Consider the following 24,513-nt stretch of genomic DNA (forward strand, 5'->3'; position numbering starts at 1 on the left):
TTGTTAGTAGTGCCTACTGTCCACATTTTATCTTCAAATGGAACATATAATTTTTTTTAAAGCGGCTCATGTCACTTTACGGGGATGGCTGCTTTTAAAAATGTTTCCCATTTGGGAATGCAATTGCAGGTATGAAGGACGACTGTCTTTTGCAGGTCATAATCCCTGCATCTGCTACCAATCACATGGAGTCATACATTGCAACCTGCCTAATTAATATTTATTATGTAGAATATTTTGCGACCTCCTGCAACCACCAGTGAGTGGCAAATTCTGTACCAACCTATTAGTACATGGGCTACGACACAAATGGCATTCCTATTTGCAAACCAGTTTCTGTGCAAGTTTCTGATGAAGCAGATGCACCACTGAGTCCCTTAGTTGACACAAAACCGATTTTGACACTTTTCAGACAAAAATGACAAACGTGCACAAATTGTGCTAACTACACTGGTACTTTTGAAAATGCAGTAATATGCCTCAATTACACGTGCTAATTCCAATGAAACTAAATTGTTTCTGAGTGCAATTAAGTTGAAAAGAAACATATAGGGTCTTAAAGTCTCTAGAATGTAATGTATATTTCCATTATTTTATATTCTGTTTCATGAACTAAATTCAATTAGGCCTGCATTTTCCCTACTTTGCTTGATTCTGTTCTCATGGAAAGGCTTCGTAAACTTACATTGTGAAATGAACCTATGTTTCAGAGGGAGAGTTCCCATGCTCATACTAGGTCTGCTTGCAACTACTTTGTCACTTTAGGAACATCTGCAGTGAGAAACTGTATTCTTGAACTTGCTCATGTGCGTTTGTTAAAAAACTATTATTTAGAAAATCTTCTTCTGGATGGTTCTACAGTTTATGTGATGATCACCACATTTTTGCTATAATATGTGTCTTTTTTATGGTGCATGACAACAGTAGCGGTCCGTGGAGGGAGTTTGGTGGGGCAGTGAGGCGGGGCGGGGGAGGGGCAGAGTGGGGAAATGTAAACACTGGAATATGGATGAACGGAGGTAAGTACACATTTAAATAAATAAAACAAATTCCTTTGCACGCGCTGCATCGCAAAATGCGATGCAGCGTGCGCAACGAAATTCATCATCAATTACTTACCATAAAGGTTGCTTAGATGACAGGTTGTTGAAATTGTATCCTTACAATGAAATGAAAGAGAGGAAAGAGGAAATCCGAATTCAAAGGAACATTGAAAGTTATATGTTGCAAGGATATACATATGTTTGTGCAACATTCAACCACAGGTTGACATAGAAGCCATTATACTAATACATTACATCACAAGGACTTGTCAAATGTGGATGTGAAATATAGGAATATACATAGTTTCTGGTGGTTGAATCAAATATATAGACTTAAATTTTAGCCAATTGTTGTGTAGACCTTTGCTTATCATAATGGCTTTTTAGATGCCAGGTTGCCTCAATTGTGGTCGCACAATAAAATGGAAGAGAGGAAGGGAGGCCGTCTGAACATGAAACCACAGGCAACTAGTTCTGTGCTGGATACACGATTGGCAGCCTGTTGTTGCAGTAGAATCAAAAGCTTTGCTTACAAACGTTGTGTTCACTCTTTCATGCACACACGTCATGCCTTAAAAGAAGCATTTGCAATGTGGATAGATTTTTCTTATGTGCTGTGGAAACATTTTATATCAAGCGTCAGAAACGCACTAAAGGTAGAACATGGACAGCATCGTGCAAGCTTTTTCAACAAGAGGCAGAATTTCCTGTGATAGACTGAGGCATTCTTTGCTGTACCATATAGAAGAACACATCTGGAAGTAAAAACATAGGAACAGGTATTACAAACTCAATAAAGCAACAAAAAATATGAATTGTAAATTGTATTTATATAAGGCTTACCACCCATGACGAGTCACAATTGACTATAATAATACTGCCAATTATGTGGGATCTGTTTTCTTGAACTGTAGTGTTTAATGAGCAAGAAATCAAACTCACGCTAACTTAAGTAAATTTCATGCTTTCTTCCATTTTTGATGAGACATCGTAACCTATCACTGCTGTTGTTGTTATTTTTATTTCCCAAATTGATAAAGAATTGTGGTCTTACACTGAGAAGACAAGATTTTCCCAGTCACACTGAACATGATGTACCTACTTAAGGACAAACTAACTGTCTCAGATCGAATCACATACTATGTAAGAAGTCAAGTCACTTGAATAGACTCTAGGAATGCCTGAGTATAATGTAGTAGACATGTGAGAGAATCCTGAAATGTATTCTGTAGTAAAATGTTTCTTCTTGTTGATCCCTATTGGTGCTTAATGATCAGTGTCAAATTAGGTTCCACCTTCTGCATATCAATTACATGCATTTACGTGTAGCTCAAATATTTTATGTGTGTTTAACTTTAATATTCTTATGTGATCCCCTCTCACAGGAATTGTAGTAGGCTATCACTTTTGAACATAAGAAATCATATGTGGTTGTTCTGAGCTGAATGATACTCAATGTATCTGCATTTACCAAAAATGTATTTACACTTTAACAGTAATTGTTTGGTTCCTAAGGATAAATAATACTGCAGTGTGCTTCCATTTTGATTATTGATCTAATTTAGCATGGCTGTGGGCCTTAGATGAGCATTGCACACTATAAAGCTGCCAGTATGTTTTTTTCTGTCCTCTGCAGATGTGCTATCAGGTTTCTCGTTAGTTAGAGAAAACTTTGTTATATATTAGGTTGATAGTATGGTCTGAGGAGTTAAAGCTGACAGCAGACTTGGAAATATGACACTGAAAGGAGCCTCCTGTATCCAGTGTTCTAGGAAGATGCAACTCTCAAGGACAAGCAGATGTGCACCTAATTGCATGAGGATGGGAGTTTAGGGAGTTTACTGACTCTTGGCAAATGTCATGATTGGATTGGTTCTAGAGTGTGGAAGCAAGATATGAATATTTTGGAGCCTTCAATTGTGCTCTTTATTTGTATTCTATAGTTGGAGCAGACCTTATCCCGACTTAGATAAGAACAGACCTCTCTGTTGAATTTACCACTGAGTAGAAACCTTTATACTAGACACTTTCGCTTCTACTGAACTTTTGAGGTTCACAGAATGCTGACACCTTCTTCCCTTCCTCTTTAGAAATCCCCAAAATTCTTTCATTTCTTAATTTAGACAGAGTGAGTTTTTTTTATGGAACACATATTTTGTATTTTTTGCATTCTTTATGTGTTGAGTGTTACTTTTTTGTATTTCATAATGTTTATATTTAGGGTATTTGAGGATCTTAATAGTCTGGCGGTATTGATATAGTTTCTTAACCATTGGCAATTTCCCTTATTGATGATTTGACTAATATTTGAAAAATAAACCTCTACAATGGAATACCATCCTCTCTGTCACTATTGTGAACCCACTTTGGTTTCACTGTATTTGAAATGTATTTCCGATGTTAGCTTCCTCTCAACGCTTCAAGTTGACAACCAACAGTCCATACGACCAGTGGGGGATTCTGGTTGATGATTTTACCAAGAGATTGAGATTTAAATACCCCTGCTCTATCAATACCCTGTGAATCATGTAGTTGTGTAGTGAATATTATGTTATGTTGATTTGTATGACACAATTTATTACCTGTGAGCGCATCCAGGTGCTAGACCAGGGATGTAGGCTGGGTGGAGGTCCTAGTTGAACAGCCAGGTCTACAGTTTCTTGTGGAAGTTGAGAAATGTAGGAGCTGTTCTAATGTGTTGAGGAAGTTCATTCCTGTTCTTGGTGGCATTGCAAAAGAAGGCATGCCCTCCCTACTTGCTTCTGAGTATGCAGGGAACTCATGTGAGAATGAGGGAGGTAGAGCATAGCTGTCTGGGTGGTTGGTAGAGTTGAAGTCAGTCATTAAGGTATGCTGGTTCGGTTTTAAGGAGGGCTTTGTAGGCGTGGATGAGCAGTTTCAATTGGCATTATTTCTGAATGGGTAGCAAATGTACCAAGTCCTTTGGGTTGTCCAAAGTCCTATAAAAGGACTTGCTTGTTCTCTGTTGTAGCGCTCACCCTTTCCCTTTCTTAGAAAGCAAATCTATGCTGGATTTTCTATAGAACTTTACTGAGTTCTCCATGTATTGCTGATTATATGCTTGTATGCTTATTTGATTGATGGTCCAGTTTATGTATTTCTGTATTTAAATTTGAGTAAACTTTTAAACTTTAGTCCTTGTATGTCATTCTTATTGATAATGCTGAGAGCCTTGTTCAAATGTATTGATTAATTACACTGAGACAGGCCCACAGGGAGCACCAAAGTCCGTACAGGGACTACACTGCTCCCGGTCCAAGCCGTTGGCACACATTGGGAAAGTAAATGAGAAATAGGTTTGTGCACTGACAATAACAACTGTAGTAATATCAAGTAACTGCATTAGTACTATACCAACTCCATAGCACAATCACCTAAAGGTATCCCATTCTGTTTATTAGTCACATTAGGTTTGGAAAACAGTAAGTGTCACCCTATGCAATGAAGAAAACCAAATCTTTTATTAGACCCTCATCCACTATTGTAGTGGCAGGCTTCATCATCGGGTCTCATCGTGATCCCGAAAAACCAGGATGGGCTCAACCATATTCTAAGGAGCACTTTTTATATAAATTGCAACCAGGATCTTCTCAGATAAAAAAAATTCGTAGACTAACAAAGGTATCCCTTTTATTAGCAGTTGCTCAGGTATGAATAAAACATCAAAAAGGTAGCAGTACAAAATGGGATATAGTGATCCTATTACCCTATTAACTTTGCTGACATGCTTCAGCCCCACAAACAAGGCCTCTAAAGGTCCAGCACTTTTATCAGGACTGAAAAGTGCCCCGTAATAAATTATTTATCACTATCCGTCCCACTTCCCTAATTGTTTGAGGACAAACACACATGCACACACAAATCAATGCATGTAATGATTTACTAGCCTGCTTAATGATGAACATGTTCAAACTTGATTCCCTATTATGGGATCTCTTAAGACAGCAAGGCTTTAAGTGGGGGGGGGGTCTGTGGGGGTATGAGCACCCCCAGTTTTTGGGGGGGGGGCTCGAAAGGTGTCTCTAGGGGGCTCTATTTTCGGGCCTCAAAGGTCAAAGGTAGGGTGACCAGACGTCCCGGTTTTTGTTGGTGTTTCGGATGAACATTCGCGTGCACTGCTTAAGGCGTGACGTCATTGTAGCAGGAAGGGGAATCCTTTGAAGAGAGATACTTTTTCTCTGGATTTCCCTTCTCTTTGAACACGCAGCGCCACCTACGTCATCGTGCCAGCCATCGGCACAACAACAGCTGGGTTAGAACCGGCACGACCTTACTTTTACAGCCTGAAGCAAGATTTCTCCAGCAACCAGTGTGACCCTGCTCTGCCTTAAAGCAAGCGAGGGACGAGGGTCTACAACAGAATCCAGCAGCAGTGAAAAGGAAACTTACCTTCGTGACGCCTCCCCAGCCCTACCAGCACCATCAGGACCCTGCCTCCGCATCAGAGCTGCCTCAGCCAGGATCCTTCTGGAGCCACAGAAGACTTGCCCTCCCAGCCTGCAAGCCCGCAACGTGAGTATTTTAATGGCCTTTTTTTAATCCCCTTCCCCGCAGCTTTCTCATTCCGCCGCAAAGCGTCATTCATCTTTTTCAAAACACTCTCACTGCTAATGCTTGTTCTGTTTATTGATTTATATATGCGGTGGTAAAGCACCCTCATAGAAAGCACTGCGTATGCGCAAAAAAGATTGAACAGCCCTCCAAAGGGAAATCAAGGCAAATATTGAGCGCCACTGGTTCCCCAGAATTCGAAAATATTGTTACAATTGAGAATTTTAGTTTTGCTTGTGGCTGCATTGACAATGTTCAGGCACAATTCAGAAGTAAGTAGATATCTCAAGTCAATAGTCAAGCCGACCCAGACGGACCCTCTGAGTTTCATTTTCATCTACTTTCACATTGCTCTGCTCTTCCTATGTTTACTAACACTGATGTAATGAAGTCCTGTGTGACACTCCACAGATGGGGAATATACAGTCACACTGACTGGTACCAGTTATAAGGCTGATGTGCAACTTCGCTTCGACTCGTGATTTGACAAATCCATTACACTTGGGTTTCTCAGTGAGGGAAAAGCGGTGGGTGGAATGCTTGAATTATACCATATTTTATGTTTTTGAAAAATGACATCAAACATCTTTTTTTTTTTTTTTTTTTGAAAACCTTTATTGACATTTCAATCAATTACACATATGGACCTACAACCCCCGGGGCCGGCCGCTAAACAGTCAGAATAACCGAAAGCAGGTCTATCACAGTCAGTATCTCGGGGAGCAAAATCCCGACGCTAGCATACTCTCAGTCTCTGAACAGCCCAAGTAGGAGACCAGGATAATAAAGGTTTACATTTTATAATAGAAAAGGATGGAAGGATCAGGCGCCAAACAGTTTCCCAGCAGCGAAAAGTGGCAGGCAGAACGATGAACGTAAACAATACACAGCAGTCTATTTAAACAATGGCGCTGAAACAGGAAGTTCAGGATGTGGAGGAATGACACGGCCATTTGCGCCCGCAACCCCCTGCCCCAAGACCCAGGAAACTCCACGGAAAGTATGGCACTCCAGAAACAGCAGTGATTAACAACAAAGGAGTACTACCATGCTGATCCCAGAAAAAGACAAAGAAGAATAAGAGAAGAAAAGGAGGCCATAGAAAAAGGAGGTGAAAAGACTAAAGGATCCCCCCCCCCCAACCCCGCACCCTGCACCTCTGCAGATGAGTACGGCCCCCCCCCCAGCAGTGTGCCTGTCGCCCCGGAACCAGACCCAAAATATAGAAGAAACAGAGAAAAAAGTGGGAAAGGAACCCCCACCAGACGGGGGGGTAGAGAGAGTATTAATAAACTGGAGGAGGGCCTGCAAAACACGCCCCCGGTTTCTCCCTCCCGCACCATACGTTTTCCCATAAAGCATACCATAAAGAACACAAAATCGACCCTGTCAAAAAGGAGTAAGGAGCAGTACGCACTTGGTACACTAACAGTTATGCCGTGAGAGCACACAACTCCCGAGCCCGCCCGCCTAGTAGGTGACCACCTCGGAAGGGTCAGCATCATCCTTGGCCACTCTTTGCAAACCCACCCATGCATACCCCTCGTCCCAGTGCCATGTCCAATGTTACCAGGAAGAGAAGTGTCCAATAAAACTCAGGAAGCGACACACACAGGTAGGGTAGAGGGCTCTGAAGATCGACACAGTCAGCTCTAGGGAGGGTCGTGTTTCCCAGTGCCGAGCCAGGATTTACACTGCACACCAGGCCCAGGAAGGCGGAATCAGCCAGGGCGGGCGACCGTTGCTTGGACGTTGCCTGGGTCGTCGGAGGCCGCGCACGGGACAAGGCCACCACCCCCCACTCAGGTCCGGAACCTCCGGAACAGACCAGATCCACAGCCAGCTGATCGCACGTTAATATACTGTCCGGAGAGTCCAGGCGTGCACTATTCACAGGGGTGGCCACGACACTGTCCCCCCGTGCGCGGTGTGAGAAGTCCCAGTGTACCTGGGGATAGGCAGGCGGCAACTGTTCCGACGCTGGTGTCACTCCATCGAGCTTGCTCCCCAACACCCAGGCGCCGTAAAGCAGGGTGGAGTGAAGGGCACCGAGAGCCTCGAGAAGGTCACCGTACCCCAGTACAGCTCCCGGCGATCGCTCCGCTACGCTCCTCAGAGTCGCACCCTCCCAATCCTGCTGCAACCCGGTGTACAGGATAGTGGACTCTGGCATACCAAAATGGCCGCTGGGTAGGTCCATCCCAGATCGGGACCGGGGCTCAGATACAAGCGCCTCGGGTTCCATGGCACTGGTAACTGGGTTCCGAGGGCAGGCAAACAATGTGTCCGGTGTGTGGTCACGGGCCACAGTCGTCCCCACCACGGACCAGCGCCCGCGAAAATCCGGGAGCAGCCCGCAAGAATCGGGACAAGTTACGGGCGGCGTCAGGGCAGCTCACCGGCGAAGGCTGAAGCAATCACCGGAGAGTCTTGGAGTTGCCACCTCGGGCACGCACTCGTTCAGCTACGCTTAGTGGTAGGAGCGACCACGGCGAAGCGCAGTCCGACATTAGCACCACTCCGGCAGTCCGACCCCACCCAGTCACCAAAGGCCGTTGTTGTTGCACTGCCGCCCGGCCACGGCGTCCACTCGAGGTCCCGGCTCCAGGGCTGCACAGGCCGCAAACTTCAGACGGACATTTCTCCGGCGGTACCGCTGCCAGAAACTTCGGGGTCACACGGCCGGTTGCCGCTCGCGTTCACCAACACGGGTAGATAGCGCATGCTAAGGATCTCGTGCAGGATATCTGTGCGGGGTGCGGAGGTTCACAGAGCCGGGAGCCTACGCTGCCGTCCCGGTCGCCATCTTGGCTCCTCCCCCGACATCAAACATCTTAAAGGAAACCATTAGTCAGCATCAAGTGCCTTTGTTAACTATGCAGTCTCAGCGAAATTGCTTAGTTACTACTGGGATACCAAATAACACTTACTTGAAATTAGACAGTTTCCCTTAAGTGTGTAATAAGAGAATAATTAAAGAAAAATGGGAAGGGATGGACCGCAAGTGCTCACTTAAAGCCAGCTCAACAAACTTTGGGCAAATTTGCACCGATTACTGTGGAATTTCTCTCTGGTGATGGTTAAGTTTGCTCCAGTGTTGAATTGGCATTTTCTCCAAACAACTGTTGGGAAATATCCTCTCCTAAGTACACTGTTAGGTTTTTTTTTTTTAAGGGAGTTTCATATAGCGCAAACTTTGACCCGAATTGGGTATCAGAGCGCTTTACATAATAGCACCAGTTGCGTTACATGAGGATACAATAATTTTTTTGAAGTTGGTACTTAATAAATATACCTTTTTGCCTATTTTATTATCCTTTGCTGGATGCGACTTCATGATTTTCTTTTTTTTTTATTTTTTTTTTTTTTGAAACCGTTTATTACAAAATTAAAAAAATATACAGAGATGGGCCTACAACCTTCAGGCCGGCCGCTAGCAAGCAAGAGGAGCATGTGATGCAAACAATAGCGCGCATGCCGCGGCAAAGGGAAATGCACAGGAGTTAGAAGCGGTGGTAGCCACACCATCCGGGCACACATAACGGTTTCATTTTAATATAAATAACAACAAAAGAACAAATCCACAAGGCAACCCACAATCGGAAACAGCAGCATGTGCTCCCCTAGCGGGGGGGACCCTACCAATCCATAGGAGTAGCAAGGGGGGGAAAAAGGTAAAGACTGGGATTAGGTGGACTCAGTGCCCGGGACCGGGGAGATAAACTGGCTAAGGGGATGGGGCCGGTGACGGATCGGGCAATAACGGCGGGGTACAGATTCCCCCGCGGTAGGCGTTCCAGGGGCCCCATACGTTCACCCATGTCCCAGGCTTACCTCTCGCAACATACACCACCTTTTCCCGAAACATGCACCAATCCATGTTATCCTTCCATGCCGAGACAGTCGGCGACCTCTGGGAACCCCACAGTTGAGCAATGTCGCGTTTGGCCACCATATATCCCAGAGTCACCCACCGCGTCTGTGGCACCGAGTAGTCGGTTGGCTCCCACACATTCAACAGGCATCTCCTCGCTTCGGGCAGCAGCGACACACGCGTAACCACCCGCAGGACCTCATGCACACCACGCCAGAATCGCTCCACCTCCGGGCATTCCCACAAAATATGGAAAAAGGTCCCCAAAGAACCACACCCACGCTTACACAACCCGTCTACAGCATATCCCATACGCAGTAGCCTTGGCCCCGTGACATAGGCCCTATGGAGTACCTTGAGCTGGACGAAGCGAAGGCGGGCCGGTATGGCCACCTCTTTCGGGGAGGCCACCGCCGATACCCAGTCCTCGTCATCCAGCTCCAATCCATCGGCCACCCATGCCTCACGAAGGTTAGTCAGCAGTCCCGAGCGGTCATTGATAAGTTTTTTATAGATCAATGAAATCGTGCTGTCCGGTACATGTCCATCTAGCACTCTATCCTCCAGAGGGGAATACTCCGGGATGGAGGCAACGTCCGGGAATACGGAGCATAGCGCATGATGGATCTGCATATACCGAAAGTACTCCCTGTCCTGCAACTGGAATTCTGTCCGTAGCATCTCGAACGTTTTGAATCCCCCCCTAGTCCAGAGATCACCCACCCTGCTGATGCCTATCATGTCCCACTTCTCAAAGCCCTTCGAGGTCCACAGGGAGCCCAACTGCTCAGATGCGTATAGTGGCGACGCCCGGGTCAAACGACCTTTCCACCCCATCGCGACATTAGCCGCGTGCCACACTCGTACCATGACACGCGTGGGGCCCGTCAGACGTGCGTCAAGCGAGCCGGAGTATAGCGCTCGGTTATAATCACCACCCAGCAGTAAAATCTTATCCATTTCAAAGGCCGGGTTTAGAGCGGGCCCGTACAGGCCGTGATTAATCGCAGCCAGCTGGGAGGCCCAATCATACTGTTTGATATCCGGGAGGGCGATCCCCCCGTCATACCACAGGAGCGTCAGCTTCGCCAGGGCGATACGCGGTCTACCCTCCCAGAACAGTCGGCGCTGCAAACTCTCCACCTCGCGAAAGTAGCGCGCCGGGACGACATCCATAGTGTTCTGCAGAGCGTACAGGAAACGCGGCAGCGACATCATCTTAAACAATGCCGCCCGGCCGAGCGGCGAGAGCGGCAAGCGCCTCCAACGTGCAACATCTTCCTGCAGGCGCTGGAGGGGGGGAAGCAAGTTCTGACTATATCGGGCCTCCGCGTCCAGGGTAATGAAGACACCCAGGTACCGGAATCCCCGCGGGGCGATCTGGATAGGACAGCCCCGCGGAAGGATAGGGTCCTCCCCAGAGAGAACATAGACGCACGATTTAGCCCAGTTGATGACAAGGCCGGAGTTAAGACCAAATGAATGCAATACATCAACCAGCACTATCAGTGATTTACGTGGGGAAGCCAGGTACAGGAGAATATCGTCAGCGTATAGAGATACGCGGTCCTCATACTCGGGGGTCCAGCGGAGACCACGAATAGAAGGTTCCCACCGCAGCCACTCCGCCAGGGGCTCCAAAGCGAGCGCGAAAAGGAGCGGCGATAACGGGCAGCCCAGCCGCGTACCCCTGCCCAGCTCGAACGAAGCCGACACTCTACCGTTCACCACGACCTGCGCCAGCGGGCCAGAGTTCAACAATTTTACCCAACTGATGAATCCTGGGCCAAACCCAAACTTCGCGAGCGTCGCCCAAATATAGGGCCATTCAAGCGTGTCAAATGCCATAGTGGCGTCCAAGGACGCCAAAATGGCCGGCTCTCGCATGAACGGGACACGTGCGAGCACCCCATGCAAACGCCGCAGGTTAAGCGCTGTATTGCGATGAGGGATGAAGCCGGACTGATCCTGGTGAATCAAGTCACACACTACGCCGACCAGCCGATTGGCCAACACCTTGGCGAGGATTTTGGGCTCTGCATTCAATAAAGAAATAGGCCGATAGGATGTGACCCGGTCCCGTGGCCTCCCCTCCTTATGGATAACCACGATAGTAGCTAGACGCTGGTCTAGCGGGAGGGAACCCGCCGAGTGGGCCGCGAGGAACATAGCACGGAGATGCGGTGCCAGCGTGTCCGGTCGCAATTTATACAACTCGATGGGGAGACCATTAGGGCCCATGGCCTTGCCGGAAGCGACCGATCGTATGGCGAGGGCAATTTCTTCGGAAGTTGGAGCAGCGTCCAACAACACTCTGTCCTCCTCCGAAAGGGAAGGCAGCGCGATATCCCTGAGCAGGGCGGGGGAATCCTCTTCAGAGCGGGAGGACACCGGGGAATACACCCCACGGAAATAGTCTGCAAAGCAGGAGACAATTTCTTCTGGTTCAGTGACACACACACCATTCTGTTTCTCAATCAACGGGACAACTCGACTCGCTCTCTCCTTTTTGTCCAACCATGCAATCAATTTACCAGCCTTATCACCCACATCATACAGTCTCCCCTGTTGCTCTCTACTGAGGCCCCTGGCCGCCTCCGTGACGAGGGCCTTATAAGCCGATTGCTTGAGTCGGAGAACATGTAATTTGTCATCCGTCACCCCACATTCTAGATCACCCTCCAACTCGGTTATCTCCGCTTCAACACGAGTCACCTCCTCCCGCTCGCGCCTCCGGGAATGGGAAATAAGGGACAAGGCCTCTCCCCTGAGTACCGTCTTGAACGCCTCCCACAATGAGATCGCCGATGACACAGACCCCACATTCTCGTCAAAGTAGCGCTTAAGGGATTTAACCAGCTCTGCGCGAATGGTGGGGTCACGCAGGTACCAGGGATTAATCGGGACCACCCTACCCTCTCCCCTCGGAAGAATATCAAAGTGCAACAAGAGTGGGGAGTGGTCCGAAATACCCCGTGCCAAATGGCGCACCTCCCCTATCCTCCCAACGTGCGCCGCCGGAACCAGGACATAATCTAGCCGTGAGAGACTACCATGAGCCCCTGAATGGAAGGTGTACTGCAGCTGCGTGGGATGTTTCAAACGCCAACAATCCACCAGCCCCAAGGTATCCAAGAGGCCAGACAACCATGCCTGGGCACGGGGGAGATCCCTAGGGGGGTGACGATCCACAGTTCCGGAAACCACAGCATTAAAATCCCCCCCCACCACTAGAATCCCCTCCGGAAGGCCAAGGAGGAGGCGCCCCAGATCCGCAAAGGTGGTCGTCTGCAGCCCCGGCGGGACATAGACAGACACAAAAACGACCACTCTGCCCTCCATTCTACCCACCAAAACCGTGTAACGTCCCCTGTCGTCATGGTGCACCTCATCAATCTCCAACGGGAGCGAGTTCTTAACCATAATGCCCACACCCCTTGAACCAGACGTGAAGCCCGAATGGGCCACAAGGCGGTAGCCCCGTCTATTCATGGCACAAAAGGAGTTGCCAATGAGGTGTGTCTCCTGCAGAAAAACTATATCGGGCGAAATTCGCTTCAAGAACTGCAGGACCACACCTCGTTTTATCCTGTCCCCCAATCCATTAACATTCCAGGACAACAAACTCAGTCCCCTACCCCCCATCATAAACAGAAGCCATCACTCGTCCCCCAGAGAGCACTTTAGAAATGATACAACAATACTTTTGCCTTGTGGTAGAAACGAACAACACCCCACCCCAACCCACCCACCCCAACAAAACTCCCCCCTCCCTGCACCCCTGCATGAGCCCAGACAGCCCCCCCAACTTGCAGTGTGCCTGTCGCCCCTATATAGTGAAACTAGCTAGACCCCCTAGAGGAGGAAAGAGTACCCCTTCTAGACCCCACACAACCTCCAAGGGAGGGGAAAGAACAAAGACAGAAGCTTGGTCGAAAGTGGCAACATAGCCGTCCAGAGTGAGGTCCAATATCAACCCCTCAGTCCAGATCCAGTGGGCCGTCTCCTCCCGCCGCCCCCCCCACCATCTCGAGCACTACCCCCAGACAGAGTGTCCAGCCAGTCCCCGGCCGCTTCGGGACGATCAAAAAAGTGCGTGCGACCATCCACCTCTACCCGCAGCTTGGCCGGGAAGAGCATGGCGTATTTTAAGTTCATGTCCCGGAGCCGGCGCTTAACACCCAGGAAACTCAGTCTCTGTTTCTGGACCGCTTGAGTGAAATCGGGATAAAAGTTCACCTCCATATTTTCTAGCTTAATCGGCCTTTGCAGTCTGGAGGCTTGCAAGATCGCGTCCCTGTCCCGAAAGTTAAAAATCCGGGCAATGAGAGGCCGCGGAGGGGCTCCGACCTTCGGCCTTCCCCCGGGAACTCTGTGGGCCCTCTCCACGGCAAAGAATTTACACAGTCCCCGAGGCTGGAGATGGGTAACGATCAGGTCCTCTACAAAAAGATCCGCCGCCGCTTCCTCCCGTCCCTCGGGTACTCCGATGATGCGGATGTTATTCCTCCGGTCCCGACTCTCGGAATCTTCCAGGCGCCGATCCATAAGCACACTCGCCTGACGAAGTCGGTGCACCTCCGTTTGGAGGGCCGCCACCTCAGTCGTGAGGCCCGACGCGGTGTGGGCCAAAGAATCGACCCGGTCGTTGGTCTTGGAGAGATCAGCCCTCACCAGGTTGACATCCACTAGGACCGCGTCGATTTTATGGGCTAAGGTGTCAAACCGCTGGCCCACCGAGGCCTTCATCTCAGCAATGGCGCCCATGACGTCTTGCAGAGTCAACTTTGTGGGCAAATCCGGGGCATCCGGAGGGCACTCAGAGGACTTGTGTGGTCCACCGGGAGATCCTTTCGGGAGGGTGTAGCAGTCCATGATGTTGGCCTGATGTGCGGCGCCACGCCGGGTCGACTTGGCCTTCAACCGATCGCCATCTTGTTTCGTGGCCATCGTCGCGGGTCTCACCCCCTCACCAGCCACGCAGTAAAAGGCAAGCAATCAAGGCCACGGGCTCTGGGGGGTCACCCCAGGACGGCAGAGCGGGCCCCAGCAGGCAGGCAGGCTGGGTCACCCAGCGAGGCCACCCCAACACAAAGAGCGCCGCGATCCCACTTGCAAAGACGGCAAGGGGGCGCGAAAGTGAAAGTGAAAGTGCGGGGTACGCGACTCGCCAGGACCAGCCCGCTGTTGTTGTTCACTTTGCCACCGGGTCGCCCCCAAACGCGAGTCCGGGGTCAGGAGCGAAGGAGGCCGCAGACTTCAATCGGTGCTCACTCCGGCACCCGAGGTCCGATTCGAGAACGGGAAACGGGTACCACCTCGGCTCAGGCTCACCGACACAGTCCCCTCAACCGATGCAGGATGAAGACAGGATAAACGTAGGAGGTCGCGGAGGTCCTCGGGAGCCTCGCACCTACGCGGCCATCTTGGTTGCGCGCTAGGCTCCTCCCCATCGACTTCCTGATTTTCTTAAGCACACAATGCTAGTTATCTTGATTTAGACCACACCCCTACTCGGCTAGGCCACACCCCTTTAAGAATTTGCCACACCCACTTTAGAGCACCCCCAGTTTTTTTCCCACTTAAACCCCTGTAAAACAGCATGCAAGGAGGAGGGGGACACATCCCTATGGTCACACAGCCATCAAGGGTGCTGTGTCACCGAGTACCTATGCCTATCTTGGCTCTCTCTCAATGATACTGGGAGTCAGAGCTGGCAGGAGAGAGGGCCAAGATAGGTACAGGGTGAGACAGGACCCTTGATGACAATGTGACTATAGGGGCTTGTCCCCCTTCTCCTTCCATGCTGCCTTATGAGACCCCACAATAAGGAATCAAGTTTGAACATTCCCATTATATCCCATGGTTGACCCCTACCTTTTGGTGTTTTAATCATACCTGAGCAACCGCTAATAAAAGGGACACCTTGGTTGTTCTATGCATTTTTAATCTGAGGAGACCTCGGTTGCAATTTATATCAAAAGTGCTCCCTGGAATGTGGTCAAGCCAACCTGGTTTTTAGAAATCAGGATGAGACCCAATGATGAAGTGTGCCTCTACTAGAGTGGGTCAGGGTCTAACAAAAAAATAACTTCGGTTTGTTTCATTGCATAGGGTGACATTCACTGTTTTTCAAAATTAATGACTTTTAAATAGGTTGGGGTACCTCTAGGTGACTGTGGGTTGAGGGAAAGGGAGAACGCTATCCCATTCTCTTAACCTCTTCAATGCCTATGACGAGCTGGTCTCGTCATGGGCCGCGGTTGCGCTGTGCCCATGACGAGACCAGCTCGTCATAAACCCCGCCCGCTAATGAAAGCGCCGGCACAGGGCGGGGAAAGGGGCGGGCACTGAAGGGGTTAAAAAACCTTCTCTGTGCCCTCCCCGCAGGATTGGTCTACATCCAGCTGGGTTTCGTGGTTGTATAAAACAGCTCCATAGCAGCCTGAAGCTCTAGTCAAAGACTCACAACAACCAACATAAATGCAAAGTACAACACTGCCATTATGGCTCAGTGAGTTGAACGGTGGCTCAGTAAGTTAAAGTATGCCGGGCATGGCCGTGTTCTGGAGCTCATGCTTTGGATCTCCCCCGCACAGGCTTAGCCACCAGTCCTTTGAGTTGTGGAAATTGAGTAGCATAAATACGGACACAGTAGCATTTGTTATTTACAGCGCTTAGAAACTGCAGGAAAAATGTAGCGCTGCAATGAGAAAAATTATCACTCGAGCAATATTTCTGCATCAGTTTAAAAGTTTTTGTAAAATTAAGAATGAGCTTCATACACATAGAAGACAAGTCTCTTCATGTTAGCTAGCTAGCTAAAGGCTCTCAATACGTGCCGGGGCCTGTGGGTTTGGAAACCAAGTAAGGCGGATGTCCAAAATACTGCAAAACATATCCATCGCAGATTCCCAAAGAGGCTTCGTGTTTCTGCAGCATCACCCACAGCAGATGGAGTGCACAACCTGGGATCTGCTTGCAGTTCCAGCAGGCTGTAGCTTGTGGCTCATCAAACGGAGGCCTAAAGGCTGTGGAATAGCAGCATATGGCACCATAGATTTTAGTCAGAGAGCTTCGATGCAGCAGCCTTGAGGAACGAACCATATATCATCGTAATTTACTGTAAAACCTTTCGTGTTGAGATAGACTTAAAAAAACACAGCGAAATGACATGCAAGACAAGCCCCGTTAGGTCTGTACAGGTAATGCAATTCTGGCACCTGAAAAGGTGTTTCTGGATTTAAATATTTAGAGGTCTTTTTTTTTATTAGTGAAAGTTGGGGTGTGTGTGTGTGTGCGTGCGTGCGTGTGTGTCTGTGAGAGCGAGAGAGAGAGAGAGAGAGAGAGAGAGAGAGAGAGAGAGAGAGAGAGAGAGAGAGAGAGAGAGAGAGAGAGAGAGAGAGAGAGAGAGAGAGAGAGAGAGAGAGAGAGAGAGATTGCCAAGCGCGAAATATAATGAAGCGCGCACTTAGGACTCGGCCCCCCGGGCACCCGGTCATGCCCCTCCCCTTTTGGTGGTTCTCGTCCTTGGAGAAAACGGGATGGCAGCAAGAAGTACTTCCGGGTCAGTGACGCCGTGACGTCTATTCCGTCCGGAGCCGGCGCCTCGAGGGGTTGAGAGGGCGTGGGCCTATTTAGGGCAACTTGCCCTTGTCCTCTCCCTCTCTTTCTGACTGCTCTGGCCCCAGTATGCAGGGGTCTCCTGTAATCTGGAAAGAAGGAGGCGCGCCGCGGGAGAGGCAGGAAGTCTTAGACGGAGTTTTCCCCCTTTCCTCTCGCCCATGTCTCGATCTCGGGTAAACTTTGCGCCGCTTGAAGACCGGGAGATCCACGGGCTTGAGGTTGCCTTGCCTAGTTCGGTTGCAGTGCTCGGTAGAGGCTCCGTGCGTCTTTGTTGTTTATCCGGTGAATATTGGGCTGAGGTGAGTGCGATGGTTGAGGCCCCGTTTGGATTTCATGGCGTTCCGGGTTGTGGATCAGGTTGGCCGTTGGGCCTAGTAGACGTGGGCCCGGGTGGTGTCGGACACTGGTTGGGTGCGGTGGTCACCCCCCAACGCGACCCCCCCACCCCAACATGTTCTTGTTTTCCGGGGCGGAGGGATCGATTGTGTGCGTCAGGAGTCTTTGTTTTTCCATGGGAGGAATTCGGGCCTAATGCTGTAATTGTTCTCCATCCCAGCTGTGAAGGTCTTAAGGTAACCTCCTCAGGGATGGGGCGGCTCTACCACTCATTGGCGGGTGATTAAAGGTGGTGTGTGTCTGCGCTGCGGGTGCAGCTCGGGAGAGTTTGGCTTCATCTGCGCTGTGTCACCAGTAGGAGATCAGCCTTGTTGTAGAAGTGTCTCAGAGGAAGCAGCTCTGGCAAGAGTGGTTTGTGCACCTCACAAAATAGGGCTTAGGCAATTCACAAGGCAGGCCGGTCTGAGAGAAAAGAAACGGACGCCTGCCGCATGCCTCCGCGCTGCCCTGGTGGCGCGTTCTTCCACAAGGGCAGCACTTGCGGACCGTTTTTATCCTGTGGGTGACCTATTCTATTTGTGCCTTTCACACTCGCGTGCTTATTAGCACCAGTCCGCCCTGACTGATGTGCGAAAGCAGCAGCAAAAAAGTGCAGTGACAATGTTGCATTTACATATGTGCTTTAAGGAATTTACTTACAATTACTCTAGCCACGTTTGGTCAGCAGCCTTTCAAATACTTCTCAAGAGTTTAGGATCTCGCATGAAAGCCCCTACCAGTGTCTTGCGATACGAATTCTGATGCCTGTTCGGTGCCCACTGTGAAAGGGATGCGTAATTTAGCATTGTTAATAACCTAAAAATCTGTTGAGGCGAATCATCGCAACCATAGTGTTGTGCGATTGATTTCAGCTCGTGCACGGCTGGGAACACAGCCTGGGGTTAGAAGGTCACAAACATTGTGTGCAAGGATGTCCATTCTGCAGTCCTGCCGGGACAGTGTTGTGTATGAGCGATCTGCATTAGAGGTTGCGCCAATTGGCTCGAGGAGAGGATCGGGCTGCCGGTTCCCACAGCAATCAGGCAGTGGGGTGTTTTATGCCGGTAGCTTGCGGTTGTATGCTGGGTTCGTGCTGCTTTGGCAGGAGTGTTCAACTTGAGTCGTCAATAGACTTGTTTTCATTCAAGCATGGGGAATTTAGCTTAGGATGGCTGTTCTGAGATTGTTTTGTTTGAAAGGTAGGATAGTCCCCCCTTTATCCTGCCTTCGTACCCACAATGTAACCCAATTGACAGGGGTATTTAGGGCTAGCCCTTTGTGTCAGTCGGTTATTACATAGTACCAATCGGCCTATTTTCCTTTTACAGTATTTTCAGTGATTTTCGTAGTTTTCTTGTGTCAGATAGAGAACTGTTCCTGTGCACTCATTGCCGATTCTTTCATTTCTCTTTCCGGGTTAGATGGCACATCTTCGGTACTTATTGCAGAGCTATTATTACTACTGAGCATATTTAACCTTTGTGTTCCCACACTTGTTGGAGTATCAGGCCGGTTGTGCCTACAGATTTGAAGTTTCTCCCCCACCCCCCATTGGGGCATAGCAAACGGCTACAGCTAGGCATGAGAATACTGCTGTGGGCGGCACAGCATGCACGTTTCGCTCTGTATAGGTCACTTTGGAGTGCCTTGTTCCACCTTTCTTATTTGATATTAATAAATAATTGCAACCAAATTTACAAAGATAGTTAAATTTCTCCTTGCAGTGTTACACCGAAATGTGAGTACAAGTTTAGTTTTTCTTGGAATCCGCTTGGGGGCTTGCTCTTAAAAGAAAGTCGGTTTAATTCATATAAGCATGGTGGTGTGTCGGAGTTCCCAAGTCCCCCCCCCCACCTTTTTTCTGAAAGGTTCAGTGATTTGCCCCCAACCAAGGGCTGACATAACTCCTCTTTCAGGGTGGGAAGGGGAACGGAGCGGTCACAACTGTGGGCATCAAGATCTAGGCGGTGCGAGAGAGATGTAGACGGAGGTAGCGGTTTGCATAGGTTGAAGGGCAGACGGTGGGGCCTTCGGCTGTGGTGGTCGTCAGCGTTTCTGAGGAGCCGGGCTTGAATTTCGGCGTGAGCACCTGACAATGCGCGACTCAGGGCAATTCATTAGTCCCGCGTTTTTGGAGGGCCGTTCGGTAGCATACTGGAGCTCGTGAGAGGGGCTCGGAAATCACATGGCTAATCGGTGGGGTTAATATAATGACAAGAGGGCTGCGGAAGAAATTTGATTGGTAGCATTGGCAAGATTGTGGTGGGCCCCCGATTGGGTTTCAAGTTTGGACGGAGGTGTGCAACATTTTGCAAATCGGGGAATTTTCTCAATTCTTGCAGAGGGACGTTGCTAGTGAAAACGCCAGGGTTGGCACAAGAAGGGGTGAACCGCCGGTTGTTGGGTAGAACTCGACAGGGCGCTCGGCGGAAGGTTCAGGTTACAGGAGAACAGGAGTGCACATCTTGGATACCAAGGGGTCAGATGCCCTGCCGTCTGCTAATTAGGGTTAAGATAAAGTTCTTGCTTTGCCTACATGAGCATCATCTCACTCTGTGCGAGTGGTCACATCTTTGCCGTGTCTGGCAATGGCAGCGGTGCATTGCTGGATGACATCGCTGTGCTTCCTTTTTTTAGGACAATTAGGCGTTAAGGAGAGGTCCGGCGCGGCCACGTAGATATAAGCATTTAGTGCATTCAGGAGGCTAGCCTCATATTTTAGTATGCAGGATCGTCTGCACCTGTGCTTCACAGAATAGGCAGAACGTATGTATCGCAGGGAGGATTTGGTAGTTGCTTGGGCCCCCCGTTGCTGGTTGGTATGGGGCTACATTTGCAGTTAGGATTAGACTGCGGGGTCGCGATACCACTGTTAGGGAATTAGATCTGGCCCTAGCGCTGCAAGCACACTCAGAAGGAAGTGAAGTGAAGGCAGTGAAACGAACCTAACCATTTGGTTCCCCGAGGGCTCGCGCAGGGCTGATTTGCTAATGATAGGGTGCACGGAACACCAGGGCGCCGGTTACAGCATCGGAGGGTGTTCGGTGGCTTCAGCAAGCGGGGTGGGAGGAAGAATGAGGTCCGTCTTCATGAGGTTTTAGACAACAAGTAGGGCACCAGTCGGAGAGGATGCCTTATGCTTCGCTGTTCATCTGACCAAGAGGGGTCACACAGGAATAGACGGGCCACTCTTTCCCGGGGGTGGGGTTGGACGCTGGGTCACTTCCAGCTACATCTGCATTGTGGCCATTCCGAGTAGCTGTGTTGGCCTAGGGAATAGGCTGCGCACATAACATTGGTGTTAATTAAAGGTCCAACAGGCATCCATTCAGGCAGCAGCTATGCGGCTCGGCTGTAGTAGTTGGGAGGGGCATCCCTTGTGAGCGCATTCAGTGGTCAGGACTGGGAGCACAACTGAGGGTGGGCATTTTTCACTGCCAGACTTGGGGGACTCGGAATACGGGCAACTCCTTCAGGAGGAATAGGTATTAGCAAGTCGAACGACAGACTTCCCTTACTAATTTTTTGGGGACCCCCCAGGCGGAGCAGACTAGTGGGGGGCTTCAGGTCTCGGGGCTATGGGAGGCCTGCAGTTCCTGGGCACTGGGGTTTTCTAAAGTAGACAGGACAGGCCCGCTCCCTACAGGAGGTCATAATCTGATCATATTAAGAAGGGTCCGGTAACGGCTGGGTGATGCTCAGAGTGGAAAGAATGCTCAGCAGGTATCAGGGGCAGACTGGTGCATAGGTGGGGCATATCGCGTACTGGACTAGTTCCTGCAGCGGAGAGAGCCAGGAGGGTGGGTCACTAGATTCAGAATTGGGGCCGCGACAGGCGCAGCTAGCCAGGTATTTCACCGGGCAAGATGGAGGTAGTATGTTTGCCCTAATCGGTGTAGACACTGAGTCACTTGACCGTGCGTTGTGGCTCGGACGGTTCATTGGTAAGCAGCAGCTCGAGTGAAGCGGGGGCGGTTAAAAATGTCTCTCTCGGGTGAGTGACCGGGGTGATCCTGGGATCCCACAATTTAGCAGCTGGCCGAAAACGCCAGGTGGAACTGCAGTCCCCTTGAGTTGGTTTGTCCTGCATTGATGAGTTAATAAGACTGACGAATCAGGGCATTTGGATCGGTCATGACAGGGTCACTGTGGACTAATGGTTAAGGTCTGAGACTCTTACTCTCATGGTTAAGGGCTCAATTCCCATTGATTCTGTTTTTAGATAGATGTTTCTTCCTCCAAGTCTGAAGATTGATGGGAACCTAGGGGTTCAGAGGTTGCTTTGGGGTGGGGAGGGCGAAGGGCGGTCTGCCCTGGTCCCCCTTGTGGCGGTAAAGAGGCCACATAAATTGCCTTTACATTGTTAAGGGGAGTCCTCCTGCATACTCCTTAGGGCAGCACTGAGGTGGATAGACGGTAAGCTCACCCCAGAGAGAATGGGACACCGGCTGGGGGCAAGGGCGCCAGTTTAAAAATAGGGCATGGGGCTTCCGCCCCTGGTTATCCCCTACGAGCCCCGATGGGCAGCCTGGTGGTGGAGGGGTGGGCCCCTCAAGTGGCGGACCTAGACCAGATGACAGGGGCTCACCCCTCAAGGACGCAGGTGGGTTGCGCCTTGCATGGTTCTCAGTTGGTTGGGGGACGCGAGCCAGAAGGCCCCTTAGTGCTGGAGCAATAGACAACGTTCTTCGTTTAAATAAATTGAGTTCTGCCCGACTTGCGGATGGAGCATGAAGATAGGGGCAACTTAAATATAAATATTAATTAACGATTGAATTTGATAAATCCATATTGTATTAAATTGTATGAATTATATATTGTCATGTTTGTGTGATGATTTGTAATAAACATGGCCTTTTTTAACCCACAGCTCTGGTCGTCAAGCATTGCTTTGTGGGTTTGGTTGGGGGCAGGGCCGGGAGCCATCCTGGGGGGTACGAGTCCTATGCCAAGTGCGAAATATAATGAAGCGCGCACTTAGGACTCGGCCCCCCGGGCACCCGGTCACGCCCCTCCCCTTTTGGTGGTTCTCGCCCTTGGAGAAAACGGGATGGCAGCAAGAAGTACTTCCGGGTCAGCGACGCCGTGACGTCACTTCCGTCCGGAGCCGGCGCCTCGAGGGGCTGAGAGGGCGTGGGCCTATTTAGGGCAACTTGCCCTTGTCCTCGCCCTCTCTTTCTGACTGCGCCGGCCCCGGTATGCAGGGGTCTCCTGTAATCTCCCACCCACCCGTCCCTAAAGATAGAGCTTGGGGAGGTGTTGGATGTGGAATATTCTAAGCGGCGGTAAAGAGGCCACATAAATTGCCTTTACATTGTTAAGGGGAGTCCTCCTGCATACTCCTTAGGCCAGCACTGAGGTGGAGAGACGGTAAGCTCACCCCAGAGAGAATGGGACACCGGCTGGGGCAAGGGCGCCAGTTTAAAAATAGGGCATGGGGCTTCCGCCCCTGGTTATTCCCTACGAGCCCCGATGGGCAGCCTGGTGGTGGAGGGGTGGGCCCCTCAAGTGGCGGACCTAGACCAGATGACAGGGGCTCACCCCTCAAGGACGCAGGTGGGTTGCGCCTTGCTTGGTTCTCAGTTGGTTGGGGGACGCGAGCCAGAAGGCCCCTTAGTGCTGGAGCAATAGACAACGTTCTTCGTATAAATAAATTGAGTTCTGCCCGACTTGCGGATGGAGCATGAAGATAGGGGCAACTTAAATATAAATATTAATTAACGATTGAATTTGATAAATCCATATCGTATTAAATTGTATGAATTATATATTGTCATGTTTGTGTGATGATTTGTAATAAACATGGCCTTTTTTAACCCACAGCTCTGGTCGTCAAGCATTGCTTTGTGGGTTTGGTTGGGTGCAGGGCCGGGAGCCATCCTGGGGGGTACGAGTCCTATCGGATGGTTGAGTTGGCAGATGTTAGAATGAGCCAATGTTTAAACGGATGGATCAATTAGCTTGCACATAGAAGTCCGAGCAAATGACTACACGTGTGAATCGATGAATAAGTGCATGGGTGGACGAATGGATACATTTAGGAGTGACCGACCACATGGATGGACAGATAAATAAAAGATACTTTGCTGGAAATGTTTACATGCCCTGGTATGCCACTAGCGAGACAGGCAAGGGGCCTCTACTGCTCAACTTATCCTATATTTTTTCAACTTGCCATCCACAGCTTTACTTACGTGTAAATGGCACCATGTGAATGGATGCCCAATTCATCAAGATTTTCCACCGTTATAAGAGTGCCAGCAGCATCAGGCGCGCAACGCCCATTGGGCTCAAAGGGCTTGAGCCCACCAACTATCCCCCCCCCCCCGTCGTGTGTGCCAGCCCGGGCTGAGACAGCTTCCTGGGCTGGCGTCTGTCCTGTTGCAGCCGCACCCGAGTTCTTCATTGGTCTTTAAAAGACCATTCACTTGTTAACGAGGCTTTGTTGTGTTTTCACCCCTTCTTAGAGCCCCTGCATCTCCACTCTGTCTATTGCTGGAAGATTTAGCTCCGCTCCCCGAAATTTTTATTAACCCCCCCCCAAAAGAAAACGTGGCTCTAGTTGCGCCTCTGAGCAGCGTTATGGTAAATGTGGCTAGCATTATGCCATAGGTGTCCCGTAGGCCTAGAATTAACATATTTATACCAAGAAATAACACAAAAATGCCGGTGCCTCAGTTGTGTCAGAAGTGGGCAGCAGCATGCCACGGGTGACCACATTATGCAACGAATTGCCTGTTATGCCAGGCCCAGAATAAGACTAGAGGTGGGCACCACACTGGTTATTTTGTGCTGGTGTATGACAGTAACTAGCACAGACACTCAGTTTTGGGACCGGGATTGTTTTTTCCACTGAATTGAAATCACCAACGCTCAAGTTAAGGCTGACACTCATCCTGCCACGTTTCGTGGTGGAAGTAGACGTGGCCTAAAGGCCAGAACTGCTGGCCTTGGATCCCAGGTTCGAGCTGCGGCATCCCCTCAACAGTCTGTTTTTGTGGACAAATCATCTAATATCTCCAG

This window comes from Triturus cristatus, chromosome 4_2 (genome assembly GCF_964204655.1).
Source record: "Triturus cristatus chromosome 4_2, aTriCri1.1, whole genome shotgun sequence".
In the NCBI taxonomy this organism is placed as follows: domain Eukaryota; kingdom Metazoa; phylum Chordata; class Amphibia; order Caudata; family Salamandridae; genus Triturus; species Triturus cristatus.